Here is a 22,851-nt window from a genome sequence, read left to right as displayed (position 1 = left end):
CTTTAGCTGGGCGCAGGGGGAGCGCGCGCTCCGTTCTTTAAGGTATTTCTGCTGCATGTCTGTTTGTCCCTTTTGCGATCGGGGTGTTCCTGAGGGTTCCCCTCCTCTCTCCTTCATAATCTTCCCCATCTGCGCTGCTTGTAGCTGCTGTATTTAGCCCTGGAAGGCACTGCTGAGACGGAGCACTGTACTCAGACCTCCATCCCGCTCAGCGGCATGTGACTATTTTTTTATAAATGTGTTTGCAAGGTGGATGCAAGTCAGTAAGTTGGAGTCAGTCTGCAAGTTATCAAGTGAGAGAAGTTAGTGAGTGAGCCACACAGACACTGGGAGAATGGAGGAAACTGAGCATTCCCTTCTGCTTGGCCTGAGACCAGTGTATGCAGGATATGCCGGTGTTACCACTAAGCACTGAGTGATAGAGAAGGACCATTGCTTGGCTAGAAAAAGACACAAGAAGCGTGCGAGTTGACCGGTGGAGAGTAGAAGAGAGAAGTAGTTGCTGGGAGCGGGATTACACAGATAACTTGAACTGTGTATTGTCTGGAATACCCTGAGAATCCTTCCTGTCGCACCACCTTATCTTGTTGTATCTGTGCCAAACTGTTGTTGTAAAGTGGAATTTACTAAAGTTACAGTAAACGAATACTACCTACCATTCCCTGTGTGTGTACTACTTTAATCTATCATCAAGATTCACCATAGAGGACAGAAAGGTGGCATCATGTGTGACAAGAAAGCTAAAGGTAACCTGCGGTTACTTTTCCATTGTGACCTTCCCCAGCAGTAACTTGGCTGCATCCCAGGCTACCCTCATGGGAGGAGATGGTAGAGCCCAATGACAAGGTCTTTATCTACCCCGCTATCTCTTCGGCTGTGGACCCGCTTCTAGGACACTGCAGGGCGGAGTTATGGCTGTCATGAACATGATGATACCTCTGTGCCTATACTGTCATGAACAGAATGATTCCTCCGCCCCTTCACAACAAAACGGAGAAGTGCTTCCAACATTTCCCAGACATGGAATAGATTGTGCCCATGCCTAAGTTTATAGGAACAGTTCAGTTGTGTCTGGTTCGAGCCCTCAGAAAACCAGAGAATCAAGGTTGAGTCACCTGCAAGAATGAAGAGCAAAACAAGAGGACTTTAAACTTCATTTTTATGTGTCCTGGATGCAGTGTCGCTTAAATAAGAATCATGTAATGTTATTACACAAGGTAGAGGTGCCTGATTTGCACTTTGCTACAGAAAATGTAGAGGACAATATGGACATTCAGGATGGCATCCAGGCTTCTTTTTACTCTACTCTTACAGAACCCGCAAAACTTTCCTGTCATTCAGTTCCCACCATGGCTGTGGAAAAAGCAGGGGTGGTTACCCCTACTGCAAAGCAACAGCAAAAATGCTAGAGACCACCGAGGGGAGGAGCCAGCAATGCTGGTGAGTGAGCCTATAGACTTTTCCCAGCAGACCAGTATGAGCACCCCTGCAGGCGAGATGCCATCCAAACTCTCTACTATGTTCCTGCTGGTTACCCACTACTTCAGCCCAGATTTTATTGGGGTGAAGAGTCAGAGTTACAGGAGCTGCTGCCAAGCACTTCACTTGCTTCCCTGCCAGCTAAGGAGAGAATCATGGAACCAGAAGACTGTGACTCTGTCTCTTCTGAGGCTGCACCTTCTCCTTCCACTGCTCTTCTAGCTGGGAAGAGGCTTAAGAGACTGCAGAAATACAGAGTTCTATGTGGTTTTGTGAAGATGCGTTACCCTCCATGGGTCCTTATTCATTGGGACAACCAGGAAGTAAGGGCTGCGCTACCACCATCGTTGCATCTGTTTATTAAGGAGCATAGAGACTCAAACTTCGGCTTCTACTTTGTGGATGACTGCCCAAGAGGACCTCCAGTGGGACTACGATGTCCACTCAGCAATGTGCTGTTACCACAAGTTTGCCCGGAAGAAACTCCTTGCCTGGAGGACTTATTTCAAACCCGGCGACAGTCAGGAGCCGACTCTTCTGAGCCGATCCAGAAAGAGGACAGTACTTCAGAGGACTCAGAAGCGAGAGCCTTTCTGCAAGCTAGTCCATCCTTGCGTTTGTCATTTGGGATTCGGTCATGGGGCAGCAATGCCATGCTAACAGGCTTCAGCACAGAATCTGAAAATGAGGAGCCCAGCCTGTCATCTATTGTTCGAAAGGTGAATTGGTGCTGAAAGATTCCATGTAATAACGTTTCTTTGGGCCTTTTTTTGTAAATGTTTTCTTTATTGAAATAAAGGGAATATAACATACGCAAATTAAGCAGTTTGAGTAGAAATGCCATTTGGTTACATTGCATGTAGATTTTCATAAGCGCTTAATAGCAATGTTTATTTTAACTTTTATTCTAACATTTATTAAAAAAAAGGTTCTAGAGAGAAAAGCTGGGAAGTAAAGGGTGATGGGAGGACTAAGGGGTAATTGGTATGGGGGGTAGGGACAAAGAAGGAAAGAGATTAAGTTTCCCATTATGAGAAAAGTGACACACACATGCAAATACCTAGAACATAAGCAATTTTTTTTTTATTGAATTCTATAACTATGTAATGGGTCTATCCAAGAGACCTCCTTATATATTAGTATTGAAGCAAATTCTGGTCTGCCACGGCTTCCACATTGCCAAAAATGTATCATGTGTTCTGGAGGTCCAGCTTGTCAGTTCTTCAAATCTACAGATTTCATTAGCCTTAGTTAGTCACTTGTAGTGGGTGGGTCAGGTTGTAACTAGAGATAAGCGAGCACCAAAATGTTCGGGTGCTCGTTACTCGAGTCAATCTTTTTGTAATGCTCGAGAGCTCGTTTTGAGTAACGAACCCCATTGAAGTCAATGAGAGACTCAAGCATTTTTCAAGGTGACCCATGCATTGCATAGGGGAGGGTGTGTGATTCACCTGAAAACATCAGAAAGTGATGGAAACACCACAGAAATGGATAGGGAATGGCAGGGGCAGCATGCATTGGTGCATCTGAGACTCCCAGGTCGCACTATTAAGCCAAATTGTGGGCAAGAGCCTGGTGGTCATCCCCCTAACAATTTACTTGGGCCAGAATATTTCAGCAAGGCACACACGCTGACACATCTTAGCTAAGCACCACACTAGGTGCAACGAAGGCCAATCACTGCCTGCGGGTAACACCACTGCTTCTTCTCCTGGGTTACATGCTGGCATTGCTGTCCAACCCCGGCCCCCCACCAGGATGCAGGCACAAGCCTGCATCCACAGCGTACTGAAAATTTTTCCCAGCACAGCGTCCAGCTGTCCCCATCCCAGACGGGGTAAGGTGAACCCTTTTGCCTACTCAGTAAGCCACAGCGCACTGACATTTTGCCCAGCGCAGTGTTCAGCTGTCCTCATACCACACGGTCACTTGCCACACCACCCTCATGTTTATTTATAAGTGCGTATTAGATGAGGAGGAACAGGAGACACACACTGCAAATGGTTGGCAGGGCCTGGCAGCGACCCTCTTTGAAATTGTGGGTGATAGTTGATGAGAATTGCTGATACATTAACATATAATCATAATTCCAATCCCATGCCACCTCCGTCACAAACTTTCATGAGCCACAAATGTGGGCATAAAGGCGACCCAGATGCCAGTACTTTTACCCAGAGTGCAGGTGAACCCCTGAAACCTTTGTTTACCAAGAGTATAGGTGCACCCTTGTAACATTTGTTTACCAAGAGTATAGGTAAACCCCTAAAAGGATTTGTTTACCCAGAGTATGGGTGCACCCTTGAATCATTTGTTTACCAAGAGTGCAGATAAAAACCTGAAAGATTTTTTGAGCGACAGCTCGTACTTGCCTAATGGGATTCAGGTAGCGGTCCACCGACAGACAAGCTACCACCTGTACCAGACCCTGCCTCTTTCCGAGGGGCTTGTTAACCAGTGCCCCAGGTAAAGACTGCATGTACTTTGAAGAAATTAGAGTGACCAAAGCAGGCACTGTTTCACCCGCCCAGGACCTCGGCCTTTGCCCACACCCTCATTCGGATGCCCACTTCCTCATCTTCGTTCTCGACCCTTACCCCTAGTCTTGATCATGTTGTATAATGCACTGCATCTAAATGCTTTGCAAACTATGCAAAGGTATTTTATGAATGCTTTAAGCCAAGATAAAGACAGTGTAAAATGTGTACAGTCTTGTTATATAGTGCGGATCGAGAGGACACACACTAAGGGTATTTTACGTACACTTTAAGCCAAAAATAGACAGTGTAAAATGTGTACAGTCTTGTGTGTCCTCTCGATCTGCACTATATAACACTTAGGCCTATTTTGCAAATGCTTTCAGCCAAAAACAAATAAAAAATGAAAAGTCAGAGGAGTTTTGTTAGTTCCTATATAGTCTTTGTACACCAGTAGCAGTATACTGTATAGAACCGGTAACAGTATGCAGTATGGAGCCAGGATGCATGTGAATGCTTTGTGCTCACTACTAGTCCCAGGCAGGCAAACTAATGATGCACAAAAGTAGACTTGTAGTCATAAAAAGGACTGTTGGGTTCCAACAATTCCAATCCCATGCACCCTCCATCAGAAAATTTCATGAGCCACAAAAGTGGGCATAAAGGGAACTCAGATGCCAGTACTTCTACACAACTCCACAATTCAACAACCCATTCTACAACAAAAGATTTTTTTACCCAGAGTGCAGGTGAACCCCTGAAAGATTTGTTTACCAAGGGTATAGGTGCACCCTTGAAATATTAGTTTATTAAGAATATAGGCGAACCTCTGAAACATTTGTGTACCAAGAGTATAGGCAAACATTTTAATATTTTTTTTTAAATCAGCATTTATTGAATTTTACATGGAAAATACAGACACATAGTACCAAACAAGGTCATCAGGAGAATACCAAAAGCATCAATAGCTCTACAAAATGTGGAAGGACAGCTCGGTAGCGTGTGGGTTTAGCAATATTGAGAGACGGGACACCAGCGGATGCAGTCCAAAAGCAGGCGTGACCTGCGTCTATTTTATAACAGCAACATAAAAGTCCAACCTTAGCTTCAGGCAAACAAATAATAGTCCACAATCCAGCTATCAGGCCGTCCCGGCCTGATCAGGTCGCACTTAGCAGGTGTAGCGCACAGCAGGGCTTCTATCTCCAGCCAGTCACACAGGCTGCCAGGGTCCAGCAGCCATCTTAGCTCCCCTGTGTCCGTGCACCTGCTATTTATATGCACACTTGATCTGGCTCAGCCTCAGCATCTGGGCTGATTGAGCTTGCCCACACCCTGGAGTGGAGGAGGTGGAATGGATGGCCCCACTACCAACCTGCCATCCATTCTAAAAAAAACAGGCCCAGATATTTTTAAAGAACAGATCTCCAGCAACTGCTTGCTGGAGACCACATTACGCTCCAGGTTTTTTACGTCTCCGAGAGCGGGACATGACCTTTCTCCAGTCCCCTTATGCATAGTACCGGAACCTAGGGGCGACGTAGCGACCGTCCACCACTACACCCCTCAGTACATCACAAAAAATATACTTAGTTATAGTGCCGGGGACAAAGGCAGCGCTCAGCCCATCCCACGAATAAAAAAAAACAAACCCAAATTATCTCCAAAACACTTACATTTAATAAATGAAAACAGACTAATAAACAATTACACATAAAATGAACGAAGACAGACAGATGGAGACAAAAAGAATGGATGAGGGGAAGAAGAAGTAAAGGGAAGGATTGGGAGGGGGGAGTGAGGAAATTGTGTTTAGCTCTCATATTGCCCACCAAGCGCAGGGACCCTTGTCCCTCCAACAGAGACGCGGACTCATCCCATTCAGCACTTGAGGACTCACAGATTTTTCTGCAGTAAGCGCCAGGGATCCCATATATATTTCTCATGTGTGCCTCTCAATATTGTACAAAAGATCTACCATATCGACCCATTGATCCAACGTGGGAGGTGATTTCTGCAGCCAGAGGAGCAGTATAAATGCCTTAGCAGCATCCAGTAGAAACGCCACCAACCTATGATTCAAAGGGTGAAATTGCCCAGGAGACCACAAAGGAATCTCAGTTTCTGCAGAACGCCCTCCACCAGCCGCCAAAATGGAGACAGCAACAGACACTCCCACCAGATATGTACAAAGGAGCCCACATCGGAGTTACACCTCCAGCATCTGTTATGGGATGCCATTTTGTGGTCAAATAACCACTGTGGAGTCATATACCACCTGACCAGTAATTTATAATGGCTTTCTTGAGATAAAATACATGCAGAGTGTCCGCGTGCAGTCTTTAGTATCAGATTAGAGTCTTTCATGGAGAGAGAGACACCAAGTTCCCTCTCCCAAGAAATGAGGAAGGCAGGTTTGGAATTGACTGGTGACAACACAAACTTTTTCCTCAAAAATGCTAAGACTGGATACTCTATCTTCTAATATTTTCTCGAAAGAAGTCAACAGTCTGTTGGATTTATGGAGCTTTAGGAAATCCCTAAAAATGCCAGTAATGTGAGCTATCTGTAGAAAAGAAAGGGTTTGGTTTGGTAAAAAAGTATTGAAGATTTCCTCTACCTTTAAGTGCGCTAGTGCTTGGAGATTCATAAGTTGAAGCTTGTTAAATTTCCCCTATAGAGAGGCAGTGCAAGGGTCTCCCTCCCCGTGGAGGACCTTATTAATTAACTTTAATGGAGTAGCCGGAGAGGGTGAGGGGGCCAGGGAATCCTTTAGGATGTCCCAGGTCTCGCAGGGGCCCCAGAGCAAAGGGTTGAGCAACCTACCACCGTATCTGCATTTGTAAGGAAACCACAGATCTTCTAGAAGGGTTTTACTATGGGAACCCCACACCAAGGACTGGAGGAGTTGGTCCTTTATCGGAGCAACCAATTCCAACCAGTAGCTTAGTTGAGAGGCCCTATAAAAGTCGTGCAAGCACGGCATTCCAATCCCATATTCCGTAACCCCATTCTCCAGAAACCCGCAGAGAGATATATAGGGAGCATACGAATTTTATATATAATCAGTGGTAAAATGTAAGAGTTGAGTAGATTTTTCCTACCTAACCATGAGATGAAGGGATGATCGTAATTCCTCAGTAAACTCTTAACCCTCGATAGGAGAGGAGTGAAATTTGCTATGTTGAGATCTTCAAGGTTTTAGTTAACTTAATGCTCAGGTAGTCAATTGATCCCTCGGACCATGCATAAGGCAAATTAGTTTTAATTCTCTTGCAGCAGGGTTCAGGGATAGAGACTTTTAGGACAGTCGATTTCTCACAATTGATCTTGAAGTTAGAAAATTAACCAAATTCCTTCATCCGGGCAGCAAGTCACGGAAGACTTTTTTCAAGGTTTGTGACCAGAAACACTATATCATCAGTGAAGGCTGGTAAGGTGAGCGAGTTGTCCCCAAGTTCTAAGCCCCTAGTATCCAAGTCCTGTCTAACCTTCTGTAGCAAAGGCTCTAATGCTAGAATAAAAAGCATTGGAGAGAGAGGACATCCCTGGTGTGTGCCATTTTCTTTTTCAAAGGGGGGTGAGAGTATTTTGTTCAGCTTTAGCCTAGCATAAGGATGAGCATAAAGGGTAGACATATATAGTGTAAAAAAATCAGCTTTCATATACTGCCAATCGACCCGGCCTTTTCTGCTTCAGTACTAAGGAGAGCCAGTGGAACTCCATGAGTCTGGGCATAGCACAGAGCATGGAGTAGAGAAAGGCAATTATCCCTTCCTTCTCGCAGCCTCGCAGCTATAATTTAGCCCACAATTTTTTATTTTTTTTTTTCAATCCCAATTTTTATTGACATTTTGTAATAAACAGAAAAAACACAGGAATGACTGACATTCGTCTTACAATACCTAATAATGCGTACATAAGCAACAATGTATAGTGTGGCATACAACAAAACCCTCGTTTGAAGGTCGTGAAGAGCTCTACCAAAACATCTCCTATTAGACTTACAGCAAGAGCCAGAGCTCTGTCTTTGCTTCAATGTACAAATAGAGTAAATCAGTCGTGACCAGGGGTAAAGGGACACACCACTAATACACTTACAAAAACAAACAGAAGAACCAAGGAGGGGAGAGGGAGGGGGGAGAGAGGGAGGGATCAAGGGAGGGGGGGTTGGTGGAATAGGATTAGTATGCCTAGTAGGGGGGGGGGGGGATATACCTTTAAAGAAAGGATCAGCCTCCGTCTCACTCATCCCAGCACGTCATCTGTCTCAGCCTGTTCCAAGGTGTCCAAATATTGTTGAACTTATCGTGTGTATTTGTGGACCAGCTATGTAATTCTTCAAGATTAAAGAGGTTGTCCATTCTGTCTTTCCATTGTCTAAGTGTTGGAGATGTATTTTGCCTCCAGAGATGGGGGATTAGTGATTTGGCCGAATCGAATAGGAAGGCTAGTAGTTTATTTTTTTTGGGTTGGAAGTGAGATGACGGTCTCCATATAAGGACCATATCTGGTGATAATCGTAGATTTGGAGAGATGTTTTGAATGATCATCTCAACTTTCTTCCAAAAGGGGGAAATTTTAGGGCATGTCCACCAGAGATGGAGATATGAACCTTCCGCACTCCCGCATCTCCAGCAGGTATCCTGGGGTGCGAGGCCATGCTCATAGAGCCACTGGGGGGTCCGATACCATCTAGCTAGCAATTTATAATGCGCTTCCTGGGATAATACACAAGGCGATACCCCAAAGGAAGTCTTGAGTATAGCCTTTACTTCGCTAGATGATAGTGAAACGTTCAGCTCCTTTTCCCACGAGGAAATGAATGCTGGTTTGTAAGGTAGTGGGGGTGTTATGAAATTTTTCTGTAGGAGCGAAATTTTCCTAAGCGAGGTTTTGTTTTCCCCTAGGGCCTTCTCAAAGGGGGTCTGCGGTCTAGTCGATCTATGTGTTTTTAAAAAATCTCTGAAGATCCCTAGAATATGGGCGCGATGTAGAAAAGAGAAATTTTCGGATGGTAGTAGACTATTCAGTCTGGTTGTTGGGTGGAGGTGGGCGAGTGATTGAAGGTCGGTGACCGTAAATGTGTTAAACCTCTTCCAAACCGAGGCGGTGCTCGGATCCAGAGGAAGGTCTAGTGTTTTGGTGATAATATGTAGTGGGAGGATGGGGGAATTTAGCTCACAATTTGACATCAAAGCTAATAAGGGAGATAGGTCTGTAGCTGCCACAACTCTCGGGGTCCTTATTTTCTTTATGGATTAGAGTGAGGTGAGCCTCCTGGGCCCCCCAGAAACATTTTTGTACCAAGAGTATAGGCGAACCCTGAAACATTTGTGTACGAAGCGTATTGGCAAACCCCAGAAAAATTTGTGTACCAAACGTATAGATGAACCCCATGAAAAATGTGTGTAACAAGAGTATAGGTGTACCCCTAAAAGATTTGTTTTCCCAGAGTGCAGGTGAACCCCAGAAAATTTATTTTTTTTAAAAAAAAACTTGTTCTTACTTAATTTGCTAACAGAGCCTGAACGCAGCATTCCGAAAGAATTAGTTTTTACAGAGCCTTTTGGCCCTCTGGAGAATTGGCTGTTCATGCTGATTTAGGAGGAGGAGGAGGGAGATCAGAGAGGGATAGACCAAGCTACTTTTCCCCTTTTTTGGGGTGATAGAAGGTACATGGTTCTCCAGTTCCAGCTTAAAGAATCTTTATGTTAAGCTGCTTTCCACCAGTAGAGAAGAGAAGTCTGGGAAAATCCAGTCTTTTTTCATTTTAATAAGTGTAAGCCTGTCGGTGCTGTCAGTTGACAGGCGGGTACACTTATCCGTGATAATCCCCCCAGCAGCACTAAACACCCCCTCCTCCTCCTTCAATACGTGCTGAGAAACAGATGTGAGAGTGGTCTAGCTATAAAGCGACATATTGTCATCTCCATTTTCTGCTCTATCCGCAAAGTGTTGGTCCTAATGCTTAGCAGCGACCTTTTCAACGGGCAAAGCAGCGGGATGATTATGCTGATAATGGCCGCATCGCCGCTCCCCATTTGCGTTGACTCCTAAAAGTTACCTAACACCTGACAGATGTCAGACATCCATGCCCGTTCCTCTGTGAAGAAGTGCGGAGGCTGACTACCACTCCGACAGGCATGTTGCAGCTGGTATTCAACAATGGCTCTACACTGCTCATAAACCCTAGCCAACATGTGCAAAATTGAATTCCAGTGGGCACGTCGCACAACAGTCAGTGAACTGGCGGCTGGAAGTGCTGTTTAAGTGTCCTGAGGGTGGCAGCATCCGTGGTGGACTTTCTGAAATGTGCGCAAATGCAAAGCACCTTGCTGAGCAGCTCAGAGAAATTTAGGTAGTTTTTAAGAAAGCGCTGAACCAACAGATTGAACACGTGGGCCAGCCTTGGCACATGTATTAGTCTACCAAGCTGCAGAGCTGCCACTAGGTTACGCCCATTGAAACATTGCCTGGTTGGAGGTTCAGCACCAAAAGCCAAAGATCTGTCTGCTCCGTCAAACCTTGCAACAGCTCTTGGGCGGTGTGCCTCTTGTCACCCAAGCTCAGGAGTTTGAGCATGACCTGTGGACGCTTCCCCACGGCAGTGCTGCAGCACTTCACGCTACCGATTGAAGACGACATGCTCACAGATGGTAATTGAGAGGTAGAGGAGGAGGAGGTGGGGGGGGGGTTGGAGGAGGCGGCATAATAAGCCGGAGAAACCATAACCAAGGTAGGACCTGCAATCCTCAATCAAGGGTAGCACGTAGATGGACCCAGTGTCAGACTCTGTCCAGCCTCCATCTGGTTAACCCAATGTGCCCTCAGGGAGATGTAGTGTCCCTGCCGCCTGCACTTGTCCACGTGTCGGTGGTTAAATGGACCTTCCCAGCATTAGTGAGGGCATGGTTGATATTCCTAGACACATGCTGGTGTAGGGCGGGGACGGCAAAGCGGGAAAAATAGTGGCGACTGGGGACCGAGTAGCGTGGGGCGGCTGCCGCCATAAGATTGCGGAAAGCCTAACTTTTGACCAGCCTATATGGTAGCATCTCCAGGGTCAGCAGTTTGCTGATATGCACGTTTAGCGATTGTGCATGCGGGTGGGTGGTTGAATATTTGCGTTTGCGCTCTAATGCTTCTGTTATGGGCAGATGAACGCTGCACTGGGACACATTAGTGAAGACAGTGGAGGACCGTGCAGCCAAAGAGGTAGGTGCAGGGCGGGACACGCTCATGTCTGCGTCCTGGGAGAGGGATTGCATCTTAGTTCCAGCATGTGACACAGGGGAAGAGGCAGTGGTGTGACCCGCAGGTGGTGAATGACCTTCGTTCCACCTCATCGGGTGCTTAGCTATCATTTGCCTGTGCGTGCTGGTGGTGGTCAGGCTGGTAGTGGTGGCTCCCCTGCTGATCTTGGTGCGCACAGGTTGCACACAACTGTTCGTCTGTCGTCCGCACTCTGATAAAAAAAACCTCCAGACCTTCGAACTCCTAGCCCTCTTCATGGGAGCTTGCCGCAAGGAGGTGCTGTTGGCAACAGTAGGGGGATTACTTGCTCTGGCCACCTCATTGCCTCTTCCAACCTGTTCTGGTGCTGCACTTGCCTCACCCTCTGAAGCCCTGTCTTCAGTAGGCTTACCAACCCTGGTCGGGTCAGTCACCTCATCATCCACCAGCTCTTCCCCTGAAACCTCAGTCCGCTCCTCCCTTAGACTTATTGCCCTAACAATAACCTCACTGAAAACTGTGTCTCATCATCATCATCCACAAATACCTCTTGAGACACTACTTGGAAGTCCCCACTCTCATTACCCTGAGACTGTGAAAGGTCCAAATTTTGGGCATCGGTTACGACAAACTCCTCAGGTGGCTCATGAACCATTTTTTTCTGACTCAACGAAGGAACCCAAGAACAGTTCCTGTTAGTCTGCCTGTTCTGAATTTCTCCTTTTCCTGGAGTGACCAGGCTGCAAGGAAGGAGGAGCAGCCTGAGGATTCAGAGGTCCACTCCCTTGGCTAGCATGAGTGGATTGCGTGGAAGCCTGGGTGTTGGATAAATTACTGGACGCATTATCCGCTATCCACATAATCACCTGATTGCATTGTTGTGCTTTAAATAATGGTCTACCATGCGGACCTGCAAACTGTGAGATGATGCTAGGAAGCATAGATCCACGGCATTCTACTTCTCACTCAGCAGCAAGCACTGTTTTACCCCGCCAAGGACCTCGGCCTCTGCCCACACTCTCATTTGGACACTCATGTCCTCGACCCTTACCCCTTGTCTTCATCATCTTGTATAATGCACTCAAAACTGCGAGGTATTTTACATATGCTGTAAGCTCAAAATAGACACTGTAAACTGCGTATAAACTGGGTATATTGCGTACGCTTTAAGCCCCCCACCCCCCAAAAAAACAAGTAAACTGCGTATAGTCTTGTTAGTTAGTGTGGACTAACAGGACTCACACAGGGGTATATAGCGTATGCTTTAAGCCGTAAAACAAACCAAGTAAACTGTGTATAGACTTGTTAGATAGCGTGGAGTGACAGGATACACACAGGGGTATATTGTGTATGCTTTAAGTCCACAATACACACTGTAAACTGTGTACAGTCAAGTAAGATAGCATGCATCGACTGGACACACACAGGAGTATATAGCGTACGCTTCAAGCCCCTAAAAAATAACTGTAAACTGCGTACAGTCAAGTTAGATAGTATGCATTGACAGGACGCGCACAGGGGTATATAGCCTATGCTTTAAGCCCCCCAAAAATACAAAAATGAAAAATGAGAGCAGTTTTGTTTCTTTCTATCTACTCTCTGTACACCACTAGCAGTATACTGCATTAAAACCGGTAACAGTATGCAGTATACAGCCGGAATGCTTGTGAATGCTTGGTGTGCACTATTGCTCCCAGCCAGCCAAACTGATGATGCACAAAAGTACAGTTGTAGTCCTAGAAAGGACTGTTGGGTTCTTGCAAAATGGATCCTTGCCTGCACACTCATTCTAAACTACACTACCACTCTCCTTGATTGACAGCAGCTCTGTCCCTCAGCTAATCCAACCTGAGTGTGAGGTGAGCATCAGATGACCTGAGTTTTTATGAACCTAGGTCACCTGATCTGGCCAGCCAGTCACTGCTATAGACGTGCACAGGGCTGGAACGTCATAACAGGAGGTGGGAAAGCCTTCCCTGCATGTTTATTGGCAAAAAAAAGCCGCTAAACATGTGGGGAGGAGAGATTGAAAATTTCTTGAGAACCTCGTGTTGCTTGCTTGAGAAACGAGTACTCTCGAGTATGCTTATTCTCAACCGAGCATCAAACTCGGACGAGCATGCTTGTCATCTCTAGTTGTAACCTAGTTTCTTTTTAATCAGAGATAGTTTCGTATTGGAACTGCTGCGTACTAGCATAACATTTTCGAGCTTAGTGTACGGGCATCTTGTTAAATTGTTCCAGAGTTTTGGGTAAGTGCAAATAGGATAAGGAATTAAGGGGTGGCATTACTGTGTGCAGCAGCAAGCTCTCCAGATATTGTTTGTTCTTAGGTGCACAGGCCAGCCAAAGATCTGCAATAGAGAAATCATCAAGGAAAGAACAGATTTTTTTTTTGTATGGACATCTAGTTTCAACGCTAGATAATCTGGAATTAGGCTCAAGGGGGCAGCAGGGGATGGATGTGGAGCCAGCTCAACCCGGAGAGCATCCTAGATCATGAGCGTACCCCTCAAAAGAGGATCAAAAGAGGCTCTCCTACAGAGTTTTTCTGAAGGAAGCCATAGGCCTCTAAGGAAACATTTTCCAAATGAGGCTTGGGCCAAACATCTCACAATTTTGTTTTTCGTGGGATTAGTTAATTATGGTTAGTTGGATTGATTTGTAATAGTGGGATTTATCAGGCAGGTATATTCCTCCGTACTCTCTCCTCTGTATCAGTAGATTATGAGCCACACGGGGCCTTTTATGTTTCCATATAAATCTTGAGAATTTTATTCTGATCTGTTTAAAGAAGGAATCCGGGAGGAAATTTGGGAGCATTTGTAGTTTGTATAAAATTTTAGGAACCAAGTAGGTTTGTATGATGTTTCTACGACCAAACCAGGAGAACATTGGTAGATCATATGTTTGTAGCAATGATGAGATGTCTTTAAGAAGCAGTGTAAAGTTACTATCATAAATGTGCTCTAGGTTTTTAGTTATCTTACTACCCAGATACTCTATACAAGTCTCTGACCAGAAAAAGTTAGAGGACCTTTGAAGTTTTTTTTACCATCTCTGGAGGTAACGTTATGTTCAGTATAGTTGATTTTGCTGCATTCACTTTAAAGTTTGTGAGATATCCGTATATACCTAAAATATTTTTTTAGGCTCAGAACGACTTGTTCTCGGTTGGTGGAAATAAATAATATGTCATCTGCAAAGGCTACAGGTTTGAGAGAGAATTGATTTAGATGGATTCTCTTGAATTCCCTACTCTATCAAACTAATAGGAGTAGAATTTCTAATGACAGGATAAAGAGTAATGGGGGGAAAAGGACAAACTTGGCGAGTTCCATTGGCAATGGAGAATGGTGGTGAGAAAGAGTCCTTTACCTTAATTTCAGCGTGAGGTTTAGAGTAAAGTGTGAAGATTGCTTTAATTAGAGATGGAGGAAACTTGAATTTTTCCGGGACTACTCTCATAAAGTTTCAATTTACCCTATCGAACGCTTTTTCAGCACCTATGCCTAGAAAGATTAAAGGGATTTTCTTTTTTTGGGCATACCTAATTATATGTAGAAGTCGAGCTGAGTTATTTTTCCCCTCCCTCCCAGTGGCAAACCCAGACTATTCCTCATTGATCAAGTTAGGTATTAATTGGTTTACTCATCTGGAGAGGATTTTAGCCCATATTTTTATGTCCAATTTTAGGAGGGAGATCGGTCTATAACCACCACACAAAAGTTGGGTCTGTTCCCTCCTTGTGAATAAGGGTGATAAAAATCTGTTTAGGTAGCTGTGCTCCTTCTAATAGAACATTGAGAGACGTAGCAAGATATGGTAAAATTATGTCCTAAAATTTGTTACAGTATACTAGGGGAAGGCCATCAGGTCCTGGGCTTTGTGTAGTGGGAGACTATTCAGAACGGAGGTTAATTCCTTAAGGGAGATTGGAGAGGTCAATATATCCGCCTCTGTTTGACTCAGAGAGAGAAGGTCCAGTGAAGCTAATAACTTTTTTAGTTTTATATCTTTTGTTTCTTTTGCCTGTCTGTCAACCAAATTCATGTTATATAACTTTGATTGAATGTTTTTCCCCTGGCTTTTTTTTTATTAGGACAGACATAAGTTAGCCACCTATGTTTCCATGTACATAATACAAAAAGAAATTAGCAAATTTGCTACTTAGTATGTCCTTAAGATGTTCCCTTAGGTCCGCTAATTTAGATTGGGCTTCTTTTTTGTTCTGACATCTGTTCTAGTTTTGAGATTTGTGACAATGTTTTGTCTGTCTTTTTTAGTTTTAGTTTTTTCTGTGTGGAGCAAATGACTATGAGGATGCCTCTGATATAGGCTTTATGTGTTTCTGGATATTGTAGATTTTCCTTATAGAAATTTTTTAGATGATTAGATATGTTTTTAAAAGCTTCTTGGTTTTCTAAGATAGATTCATTCAATCTCCAACTCCAGGTTTTAGGAGATGGAAAAGAAAGATTAAGTGAGATTGAAACTGGGGCATGGTCAGAAACCGTTATATTACCTGTGCTAGTATTTTATATTTGTTGGATCAGGGAGGAGAAAATGAAGATATAGTCTAATCTTTGGAACAAATTATGTACTTCAGAGTAAAAGGAGTAGTCTTTGACTGAAGGGTTCAGAGTCCTCCAAGCGTCAGAGACATTTAGATCCTGTAGTGCTTTATGAAGCCTTGTGCATGCATGTTGCGAGATCTGGAATCTCCCCGAGGAAGAGTCCAGCATAGGGTCTAGGGTGAGGTTAATGTGTGATCCTATTACTATTTTGCTTCTACAAAGAGCGAGAGTTTGTTTAGGGCTTCTAACAGCCAAGACACCTGGTTGTTATTTGGTACATATAAGTTTACAAGAGTATAAGTTTCTGATAGAATTTTGCCCTTCAAAAAAAAAATATTCGACCCTCTGAATCAGAAAGACTGCTATTTAAGATAAATGGGACTAAATGGTGAAGCGTGATGGCTATGCCCTTAGCTGCACTATTGAGATGGTTACTAAAGTACCATCTATCAAACGTTTTTATTGGAAACTTCTGAGATGCTATCTCTTTAAAATGGGTCTCTTGGAGAAACACAACATATATTTTTAATCTTTTCAGAAGCCACACCCCTCTGCTTCTCATTTGAGGGGTATTTAGGCCTTTAGTATTTAGAGATATAAAAATAAACTCGTTAGTCCTTTTAGTTTCAAAAGTTATATTTTCGTATATGCAAGATTAAAACAGATGTGTGTTAGAACAAGGTTGTCAACCAATGACACTTCTTCTTGACAGAATCGAGAATATTGGGATTCAAACTAGGATTAGAGATCAAGTACTTCGACGCACTTCGGTTAGGCTTGCAAGAAAAGCAGCCCAACTGTAAAAATCCAACAGTAGGGTTTTCAGATAGTTGGAACTAGGTTTGGTCCAACTTGGTGTGCACCTACTTAGTGCTGGTATGCGGCTAGATGGGTAAAACTTTCATTAAATTGAATAGGTCAACTGTATTTTAACTGTAACTGAGAACCTATGGAAGGGAGTCTGGGCGATTCCTGACGTACTGGTCCCTACTCGCAATCAATGCAAGTAGGCATTGTGAACGAAACACTCCTGCGCACAAAAAAATCCAGGGTCCATTTTCTTTAATGTAACTACCCAACTCAGGGTTCTGTACCTTCGGCCAATGTTTCAAAGCTCCCAGGAGGCGTCCCAATGACAGAGCTGAGAACCGCTCAATCTAATAGCCTGAGTCTCCAACCGGAAGTACCATTGCCCCACTACCACCACGCCAATGGCACGGCAGACAAGGTCAGATCAGCCCAGGGGGACCAAAAGGACCCCGTGGGGTGACCCGAGCTGCCCCAGAACCAAGACGGGGAGGGAGAGGGGATGGGGGAGGGCTAACCCTAAAGCAAACCTATGTGGGCATAAAAGGTCATGGGATAATATAAGCAAAAAAAAACAGTTCTCGTTTACACATGGAAAAATAATTACAGCAGAAATAAGAATGGTTCTAGAAATATATACTTGTCATTAGACCCTACAGCCTGCTGTGCCTGTCAATGGGATCACGTGAGTTTTTAATTGAGTACAGTTAGCCTTTGGGTTTGCTCCACACTAGAGATAAGCGAACGTACTCGTCCGAGCTTGATGCTCGGGCGAATATTAGGATGTTCGGGATGCTCGTTACTCGTAACGAGTACCACGCGATGTTCGGGTTACTTTCACTTTCATCTCTGAGACGTTAGCACGCTTTTCTGGCCAATTAAAAGACACTGAAGGCATTACAACTTCCCCCTGTGATGTTCCAGCCCTATACCACCCCCCTGCTGTGAGTGGCTGGGGAGATCAGGTGTCACCCGAGTATAAAAGTCGGCCCCTCCCGCGGCTCGCCTCAGATGCGTTGTGAGTCACTTGTGACAGAGATCAGGGACAGTGCTATAGTGTTGGAGCTGCTGTAGGGAGAGCGTTAGGAGTTAGTGTAGGCTTCAAGAACCCCAACGGTCCTTCTTAGGGCCACATATAACAGTGTGCAGTACTGTGGAGGCTGCCTTTTGCAGTGGTGAACATTTTTTTTTTCTAAATCGGCCGTGCAGAGCATTGCACCCTGCAGTAATACTACAGGGACAGAAGTGGTGGTTAGGCAGGGAGAGTGTTAGGAGTTAGTGTAGGCTTCAAGAACCCCAACGGTCCTTCTTAGGGCCACATCTAACCGTGTGCAGTACTGTGGAGGCTGCTGTTAGCAGTGTTGCACATTTTTTTTTTCCAAATCGGCCGTGCAGAGCATTTGCGCCCTGCAGTAATACTCCAGGGACAGAATTGTGTAGGCAGGGCCACAACACATTTATTATTGATTGAATATACGCAGTGGGCCTTTCCTTTAAAAAAAAGGGCAACTACTATTCTATTTGGCCTGCCTCTGACAGTCCTCAGCGTTCTGGGTACGTGTGTGCTGGGTGGAGAACGTAAAAAAAATCATACGCAGCCAGCTAAGTTTAACAGCAGGCTTGCGCCAATTTATTTCCTGGCTGGGAAATCACCGCTCTGCTGTAGTTAATAACTGTGCAACACTGCAGTTCTGTGACACACTGCAGGGCCACAACACATTTATTATTGATTGAATATACGCAGTGGGCCTTTCCTTTAAAAAAAAAGGGCAAAAATTCTATTTGGTCTGCCTCTGACAGTCCTCAGCGTTCTGGGTACGTGTGTGCTGGGTGGAGAACGTAAGAAAAATCATACGCAGCCAGCTAAGTTTAACAGCAGGCTTGCGCCAATTTATTTCCTGGCTGGGAAATCACTGCTCTGCTGTAGTTAATAACTGTGCAACACTGCAGTTCTGTGACACACTGCAGGGCCATAACACATTTATTATTGATTGTATATACGCAGTGGGCCTTTCCTTTAAAAAAAGAAAAGGGCAACTACTATTCTATTTGGCCTGCCTCTGACAGTCCTCAGCGTTCTGGGTACGTGTGTGCTGGGTGGAGAACGTAAAAAAAATCATACGCAGCCAGCTAAGTTTAACAGCAGGCTTGCGCCAATTTATTTCCTGGCTGGGAAATCACTGCTCTGCTGTAGTTAATAACTGTGCAACACTGCAGTTCTGTGACACACTGCAGGGCCACAACACATTTATTATTGATTGAATATACGCAGTGGGCCTTTCCTTTTAAAAAAAGGGCAACTACTATTCTATTTGGCCTGCCTCTGACAGTCCTCAGCGTTCTGGGTACGTGTGTGCTGGTTGGAGAACGTAAAAAAAATCATACGCAGCCAGCTAAGTTTAACAGCAGGCTTCCTGGCTGGGAAATCAAATCACTGGTAATACAGCATGCTGAGGGGTAGGGGTAGGCCTAGAGGATGTGGAAGCGGCCGAGGACGCGGAGGCCCAAGTCAGGGTGTGGGCACAGGCCGAACTCCTGATCCAGGTGTATTGCAGCCGACTGCTGCGCGATTAGGAGAGAGGCACGTTTCTGGCGTCCCCACATTCATCGCACAATTAATGGGTCCACGCGGGAGACCTTTATTAGAAAATGAGCAGTGTGAGCAGGTCCTGTCGTGGATGGCAGAAAGTGCTTCGAGCAACCTATCGTCCACCCACAGTTCTGCGCCAACCACTGCTGCAAATCCGAATCCTCTGGCTGCTGCTCCTCCTTCCTCCCAGCCTCCTCACTCCACTACAATGACACATGCTCAGGAGCGGGAAGACTCCCAGTAACTGTTCTCGGGCCCCTGCTCAGATTGGGCAGCAGTGGTTCCTCTCCCACCAGAGGAGTTTATCGTCACTGATGCCCAACCATTGGAAAGTTCCCGGGGTCCGGGGGGATGAGGCTGGGGACTTCCGGCAACTGTTTCAAGACCTTTCAGTGGGTGAGGAGGACGATGACGATGAGACACAGTTGTCTATCGGTGAGGTAGTAGTAAGGGCAGTAAGTCCGAGGGAGGAGCGCACAGAGGATGAGCAGCAGGATGATGAGGTGACTGACCCCACCTGGTTTGCAACGCCTACTCAGGACAGGTCTTCAGAGGGGGAGGCAAGGGCAGCAGCAGGGCAGGTTGCAAGAGGCAGTGCGGTGTCCAGGGGTAGAGGCAGGGCCAGACCGAATAATCCACCAACTGTTTCCCAAAGCGCAGCCTCGCGCCATGCCACCCTGCAGAGGCCAAGGTGCTCTAAGGTCTGGCAGTTTTTCACCGAGACGCCTGACGACCGATGAACAGTGGTGTGCAACCTTTGTCGCGCCAAGATCAGCCGGGGAGCCACCACCAAAAGCCTCACCAACACCAGCATGCGCAGACATATGATGGCCAAGCACCCCACAAGGTGGGACGAAGGCCGTTCACCGCCTCCGGTTTGCACCGCTGCCTCTCCCCCTGTGCCCCAACCTGCCACTGAGATCCAACCCCGCTCTCAGAACACAGGCACTACCGTCTCCTGGCCTGCACCCACACCCTCACCTCCGCTGTCCTCGGCCCCATCCACCAATATCTCGCACCTCACCGTCCAGCCGTCGCTAGCGCAAGTGTTTGAGCGCAAGCGCAAGTACGCCGCCACGCACCCGCACGCTCAAGCGTTAACCGTCCACATAGCCAAATTTATCAGCCTTGAGATGCTGCCGTATAGGGTTGTGGAAATGGAGTCCTTCAAAAGTATGATGGCGGCGGCGGCCCCGCACTACTCAGTTCCCAGTCGCCACTACTTTTCCCGATGTGCCGTCCCAGCCCTGCACGACCACGTCTCCCGCAACATTGTACGCGCCCTCACCAACGCGGTTACTGCCAAGGTCCACTTAACAACGGACACGTGGACAAGCACAGGCGGGCAGGGCCACTACATCTCCCTGACGGCACATTGGGTGAATTTAGTGGAGGCTGGGACAGAGTCAAAGCCTGGGACTGCTCACGTCCTACCGACCCCCAGAATTGCGTGCCCCAGCTCGGTGCTGGTATCTTCGGCGGTGTATGCTTCCTCCACTAAAGCACCCTCCTCCTCCTCCGCAACCTCTGTCTTGCAATCTAGATGTGTCAGCAGCAGCAGCACGTCGCCAGCAGTCGGTGTCACGCGGCGTGGCAGCACAGCGGTGGGCAAGCGTCAGCAGGCCGTGCTGAAACTACTCAGCTTAGGAGATAAGAGGCACACGGGCCACGAACTGCTGCGGGGTCTAACAGAGCAGACCGACCGTTGGCTTGCGCCGCTGAGCCTCCAACCGGGCATGGTCATGTGTGACAACGGGCGTAACCTGGTGGCGGCTCTGCAGCTCGGCAGCCTCACGCACGTGCCATACCTGGCCCACGTCTTTAATTTGGTGGTTCAGCGCTTTCTGAAAAGCTACCCACGCTTGTCACACCTGCTCGGAAAGGTGCGCCGGCTCTGCGCACATTTCCGCAAGTCCCACACGAACGCTGCCACCCTGCGCACCCTGCAACATCGGTTTAATCTGCCAGTGCACCGACTGCTGTGCGACGTGCCCACACGGTGGAACTCTACGCTCCACATGTTGGCCAGGCTCTATGAGCAGCGTAGAGCTATAGTGGAATACCAACTCCAACATGGGCGGCGCAGTGGGAGTCAGCCTCCTCAATTATTTTCAGAAGAGTGGGCCTGGTTGGCAGACATCTGCCAGGTCCTTGGAAAGTTTGAGGAGTCTACCCAGGTGGTGAGCGGCGATGCTGCAATCATTAGCGTCACCATTCCTCTATGAATCAGAAGCGGCGCTCCAATGGTGTATAGAAATCTAGAGAGAGACAGAAATGGTATAAAGAGAGACTCACCGCAACTGAACCGGTCCTAAATGGAAGGAACCGGTCAGTTTGTAGTCCACGAGAGCCTCTCCAATGAATATAGGTGAGATGAAAAGTGGCGGTCCTAGGACATCCCTGGGGGGAGAGCAGCAGCAAGCAACTCCAAACAAAAATGTTTAAAGAGGAAGAATATATTGAGGAATAAGGAAAAAACTCGCTTATGCGCTCCGTCAATTTTCATAAATGTATATAAGATCTTACTTGAAAAGGGGTGCCTGGACTCCTGGCACCCCTTGCATCCAAGAAAGCAGGAAATCCAATGAGGCAGGTGTACTCCTTTATAGGTCAATTTAATACAAGTAAAACAAATGGTACTGCAACGCGTTTCGGCTTGTGCTAAGCCTTTTTCAAGCTTGAAAAACGTCACCATTCCTCTGCTATGCCTCTTGAGCAGTTACCTGCAAAGCATAAAGGCAGATGCTTTGCGCTCGGAAACGGAGGCGGGGGAAGACAGTATGTCGCTGGATAGTCAGAGCACCCTCCTGTCTATATCTCAGCGCGTTGAGGAGGAGGAGGAGCATGAGGAGGATGAGGAGGAGGGGGAGAGACAGCTTGGCCCACTGCTGACGGTACCCATGCTGCTTGCCTGTCATCCTTTCAGCGTGTATGGCCTGAGGAGGAGGATCCTGAAAGTGATCTTCCTAGTGAAGACAGCCATGTGTTGCGTACAGGTACCCTGGCACACATGGCTGACTTCATGTTAGGATGCCTTTCTCGTGACCCTCGCGTTGCACGCATTCTGGCCACTACGGATTACTGGGTGTACACACTGCTCGACCCACGGTATAAGGAGAACCTTTCCACTCTCATTCCCGAAGAGGAAAGGGGTTCAAGAGTGTTGCTATACCACAGGACCCTGGCGGACAAGCTGATGGTAAAATTCCCATCCGACAGCGCTAGTGGCAGAAGGCGCAGTTCCGAGGGCCAGGTAGCAGGGGAGGTGCAGAGATCAAGCAGCATGTACAGCACAGGCAGTGCAACACTCTTTAAGGCCCTGGACAGCTTTATGGCTCCCCACCAAGACTGTGTCACCGCTCCTCAGTCAAGGCTGAGTCGGCGGGAGCACTGTAAAAGGATGGTGAGGGAGTACGTAGCCGATCGCACGACCGTCCTCCGTGACGCCTCTGCCACCTACAACTACTGGGTGTCGAAGCTGGACACGTGGCCTGAACTCGCGCTGTATGCCCTGGAGGTGCTTGCTTGTCCTGCGGCTAGCGTCTTGTCAGAGAGTGTGTTTAGTGTGGCTGGGGGAATCATCACGGATAAGCGTACCCACCTGTCAACCGACAGTGCCGACAGGCTTACACTCATCAAGATGAACAAAGCCTGGATTTCCCCCGACTTCTCTTCTCCACCAGCGGAC

Source organism: Eleutherodactylus coqui, chromosome 2, assembly GCF_035609145.1.
Source record: "Eleutherodactylus coqui strain aEleCoq1 chromosome 2, aEleCoq1.hap1, whole genome shotgun sequence".
NCBI lineage: Eukaryota > Metazoa > Chordata > Amphibia > Anura > Eleutherodactylidae > Eleutherodactylus > Eleutherodactylus coqui.
Note: the sequence above shows the minus strand (reverse complement) of the source record.